The sequence below is a fragment of the Bos indicus genome, chromosome 6 (assembly GCF_029378745.1).
Source record: "Bos indicus isolate NIAB-ARS_2022 breed Sahiwal x Tharparkar chromosome 6, NIAB-ARS_B.indTharparkar_mat_pri_1.0, whole genome shotgun sequence".
NCBI classification, from domain to species: Eukaryota; Metazoa; Chordata; class Mammalia; order Artiodactyla; family Bovidae; genus Bos; species Bos indicus.
Window position 1 is genome coordinate 79,407,537 of NC_091765.1, and position 5,245 is coordinate 79,412,781.

Below are 5,245 nucleotides of genomic sequence, written 5' to 3' on the forward strand. Positions count from 1 at the left end.
TCAGAGTCTTAATGGTTAAAGGATGCACATTTATTACCTCACAGTTTCTATGTGTAAAAAAACTGGAGTGTACTTACTAAGGTCTTCTGGAGAAGGCTTCCCAAAGCTATAACTAAAGTTTCAGCCAGGATGTATTCTCATCTGGAGGCTCAAATGGGGAAGAATTCACTTGTAAGCACAATAAGGTTGCTGGCAGAACTCATTTCCTTATGTTTGTAGGACTGAGGTTCCAGCTTCTTGCTAGGTGCCAGCTAGAAGTCTATCTCAGCTTCTAGAAGCTATCCTTAAAATCCTTGTCAAATGCATTTCCCAAGCTGACTGCTAATCTACTTAAACCAAACAGGGGGAGAGTCCCTTAGCAGTCTCTCAGCAGTCTCTCTGCTAAGCCTGTGGAGTCTTATGTAACAAAATTATGGAAGTGATATCTACCTCCATCATCTCTGTCATGTTCCACTGGTTAAGAGTAAGTCATAGGTCATACCACACTCAAGGGAAGGGTATAGACAACAGGACACAGAATCAAGAATGGTCATCCTGGAAGTCTGCCCATTGTAGCTAGAAACACCAAGGTGTTACATTCCAAAACTAGACTTACTAATTTTATAAAAATGGTATTTTTAAAAATCTGTGAAATGTATTTCTTCTTCAAAATGCTTTAGTGACAAGAATTGCTATGACCGTGAACTTCCAGATGTTCAAGTTGGTTTTAGAAAAGGCAGAGGAACCAGAGATCAAATTGCCAACATCTGCTGGATCATTGAAAAACCAAGAGAGTTCCAGAAAAACATCTATTTCTGCTTTATTGACTTTGCCAAAGCTTTTGACTGTGTGGGTCACAATAAACTGGAAAATTCTGAAAGATGGGAATACCAGACCATCTGTCCTGCCTCTTGAGAAACTTATATGCAGGTGAGGAAGCAACAGTTAGAAGTGGACATGGAACAACAGACTGGTTCCAAATAGGAAAAGGAGTACGTCAAGGCTGTATATTGTCACCCTGCTTATTTAACTTCTATGTAGAGTACATCATGAGAAACACTGGGCTGGAAGAAGCACAAGCTGGAATCAAGATTGCTGGGAGAAATATCGATAACCTCTGATATGCAGATGACACCACCCTTATGGCAGAAAGTGAAGAGGAACTAAAAAGCCTCTTGATGAAAGTAAAAGAGGAGAGTGAAAAGTTGGCTTAAAGCTCAACATTCAGAAAATGAAGATCATGCCATCTGTTCCCATCACTTCATGGGAAATAGATGGGGAAACAGTGGAAACACTGTCAGACTTTAATTTTGGGGGCTCCAAAATGGACACAGGGAGGCCTGGCATGCTGCAATTCATGGCGTCACAAAGAGTTGGACACGACTGAACCCATGTAATGATGATAGAGTAATGATGAAGCTTCTAAAAACTTAAAACCTACTCCTTAATACATTTATAGAGTGGTACTGATATTGATTAGAGAAAGCAATGGCAACCCAATCCAGTACTCTTGCCTGGAAAACCCATGGATGGAGGAGCCTGGTGGGCTGCAGTCCATGGGGTCGCTAAGAGTCGGACATGACTAAGTGACTTCACTTTCACTTTTCACTTTCATGCATTGGAGAAGGAAATGGCAACCCACTCCAGTGTTCTTGCCTAGAGAATCCCAGGGATGGGGGAGCCTGGTAGGCTGCTGTCTATGGGGTCTCACAGAGTTGGACACAACTGCGGTGACTTTGCAGCAGCAGCAGCAACAGCAACTGATATCGATCATAGCTTTCTCAAATGAAAAAAAAAAAATAGTATATATTCGCTTAATGAAAAAGATCAGTTTTCATTCCAATCCCAAAGAAAGGCAATTCTAAAGAATATTCAAACTACTGCACAATTGCACTCATCTCACATGCTAGCAAAGTAATGCTGAAAATTCTCCAAGACAGAGTTCAACATTACGTCAACTGTGAACCTCCAGGTATTCAAGCTGGATTTAGAAAAGCAGAGGAACCAGAGATCAAATTGCCAACATCTGTTGGATCATAGAAAAGTGAGAGAGTTCCAGAAAAACATGTGCTTTTGATTTATTGGGGCTTCCCTGGTGGCTCAGATGGTAAAGTGTCTGCCTGCAATGCAGGAGACCCAGGTTCAATCCCTGGGTCAGGAAGATCCCCTGGAGAAGGAAATGACAACCCACTCCAGTACTCTTGCCTGGAAAATTCCATGGACAGAGGAGCCTGGTAGTCTATAGTCCATGAGGTTGCAAAGAACCAGACACAACTGAGTGACTTCATTTCACTTTTACTTTATTGACTACACCAAAGCCTTTGACTGTGTGGATCACAACAAACTGGAAAATTCTACAAAAGATGGAAATGGCAGAACCCATGGCCTGCCTCCTGAGAAATCTTTATGCAGGTCAAGAAGCAAGAGTTAGAACTGGACATGGAACAACAGACTGGTTCCAAATTGGGAAAGGAGTATGTCAAGGCTGTATATTGTCACCCTGCTTATTTAACTTATATGCAGAATACATCATGCGAAATGCCAGACTCGATGAAGCAGAAGCTGGAATCAAGATTGCCGGGAGAAATATCAATAACCTTGGATATACAAATGATGCCACCCTTATGGTGTAAAGTGAAGAAGAACTAAAGAGCCTCTTGAAACTGAAAAAGGAGAGGGAAAAGTTGACTTACAACTCAACATTCAGAAAAGTAAGATCATGGCATCTAGTCCCATCATTTCATGGCAGATAGATTGGGAAATAGTGGAAACATTCAGACTTTACTTTTAGGGGCTTCAAAATCACTGCAGATGGTGACTGAAGCCATGAAATTAAAAGATGCTTGCTTCCTGGAAGAAAAGCTATGACTAACCTAGACAACATATTAAAAAGCAGAGAAATTACTTTACCAACAAAGGTCCATTTGGTCAAAGCTATGGTTTTACGAGTAGTCATGTATTGATGTGAGTTGGACTATAAAGAAAGCTGAGCACTGAAGAATTGGTGCTTTTGAACTGTGGTGTTGGAGAAGACTCTTGAGAGTTCCTTGGACTGCAAGGAGATTCAACCAGTCAATCCTGAAGGAAATTAGTCCTGAATATTCATTGGAAGAACTGATGCTGAAGCTGAAACTCCAATACTTTGGCTACCTTACCCAAAGAACTGACTCATTGGAAAAGATCCTGATGCTGAGAAAGATTGAAGATGGGTAGAGGATCTTCCTCCACAGAGGATGCAATGATTGTACGGCATCATCAATGCGATGTACATGAGTTTGAGTAGACTCCCGGAGTTAGTGATGGACAGGGAAGCCTGGCTTGCTGCAGTCCATGGGGTCTCAAAGTCGAACATGACTGAGAGATGGAAGTGAAAAGATGATTACTGGTATAATTTATATATATATATATATATATATATATAAAACTTAAAATGGCAGGCTGTTACAAATATTATCAAAATTATTTAAAATGAATTAAAAAAAAAGAATGTCTCAAGTTCTACAAAGTTAGAATCTATAGTAAAATAGACTAATAATGTTCTTAAGCATGAAACACAATAGTAAGCCCATTGATACTCAGTTATTTAAATGAATCTCCCCTTTCTTGTAGCTTTGATTTTTTGCACTTAATTTTCAGTGCATTTTAGAGAGCAATTATTATAGCAAATAAAACTTTCAAGTATATAATACTCACAATTGCATCTGTCTGTTTTCACAAAGGTAAAATCTAATTCAATGTACATTTCTCTCTCAAAGGTATTATTTTTAATTGAGTCTTGCAAATGGATTTAATCAGCATAGTTTTTATTTATTCTCAGACTGTTGTATTTCAATCATTATAGAATGTAGGCTTTGTTTTGAATTTAAAATTCATTTTACTGTGAAGTAAAGTCTTGCATACAAATACCCACACCAGCAGCAGCATTTTAACCCCACCATTATTACTCTAGAAGCAAGAAAAGGAAAAGAAACTTTAAAAAGTATACAATCCTAAATGGAAAAGCAAATCTCAAAATAAATAGGCAAAAATTCAGTGTGTGTCTTTCTTTTCTTCATAAGGTGAAATATTTTTCTTATAATTTTAAACATGCTAATTAACTTAGAATCAAATGTCCAATAATTTGGCACAAAATAAAAGTAATTAATCATATCAGGAGGTAGCAACAAAATAATAGATTCCAAAAGAAAGGCCAGAAATGAAGGTTTTTTTTTTTGAAGTGAAGTTTTAATACACATCAGACAGTAATTTGAAGTAGAGGATTTATATTGCAAAAATATAAATGTTTGGCAAAGTGGAACTGTTCATTATTTTTCATACAAAGTTAAAAGCACATTGTATTTCCTTCCTGACCGCTTCCCGAGCCCCCATCTTTCAAAAAAAAAAAAAAAAACAAGCTTCATCTAAATTATTTCATTTGATGGGCTGTCATTTATAACTTTATTGCTACTTCTGTCTCAGGTATTCCTTTTGGGAAAAATGTATGTATTTGTTACGTACTCTAATGTATTGTCTATAAATTATAAGATAAAGTCAAACATGTATCTGCTGATACTTTTTAAGTTGACCTGTCTTTATACTTAGAAATGTCTCTTAATGGTAGTCTTCCCTCATGGCTCAGATGGTAAAAAATCTGCCTCCAATACAGGAGACCTGGGTTAAGTCCCTAGGTTGGGAAGATCCCCTGGAGAAGGATATGGCAGCCCACTTCAGTATTCTTGCCTAAAGAATCCCATGGACAGAGGAGCCTGGCAGGTTGTAGTCCATAGGGTTGCATAGTCAGACACGACTGAGTGACTATCACACAAAAAATAGTTAAACTTTTAGGAATCATCAGTATGTAGACTTCGATAATTATTATTTAGTGCAAAAGGCCTGGGAAATTTTTCTAAGTTTCTCAATAAAATGTATTTGCTCAACTGAATCTTTTCTAACCTTTGAATAAAAAATGTAATCCTAGGGATTATTTTCCTATCAATTTGCAAAACTTACTATAAAATGTAATTATTTAAATTAGAATAGTTAATGCATTTTTACATTTTAGCAAAATATCTGTTAATTATAGACTATTTAATAGGCAGAAGATTATATGGAATAAAATTTTTAAAAGTTGTCCATAATCATCCCCGACAAGTACTTTTGTTAATTTCTTGTATAATTTCTTATATTTCCCTATGAATATTCTGTATCCATAGTCTGTAGTAGTATTGTCCAATAGAAATGTAAAGCCTGCCAAATCTGTAATTTTTAATTTTCTGGTACATTAATA

At 37.1% G+C, this 5,245-nt stretch overlaps 1 non-coding gene across 1 annotated transcript; it reads left to right on the forward strand.

The window, feature by feature from the left end:
* Positions 1-2,068: 2,068 nt before the first annotated feature.
* Positions 2,069-2,141, forward strand: TRNAC-GCA (transfer RNA cysteine (anticodon GCA)). The gene has a single exon. It is a non-coding gene; the product is annotated as a tRNA-Cys (tRNA).
* The last annotated feature ends 3,104 nt before the right edge of the window (positions 2,142-5,245 follow it).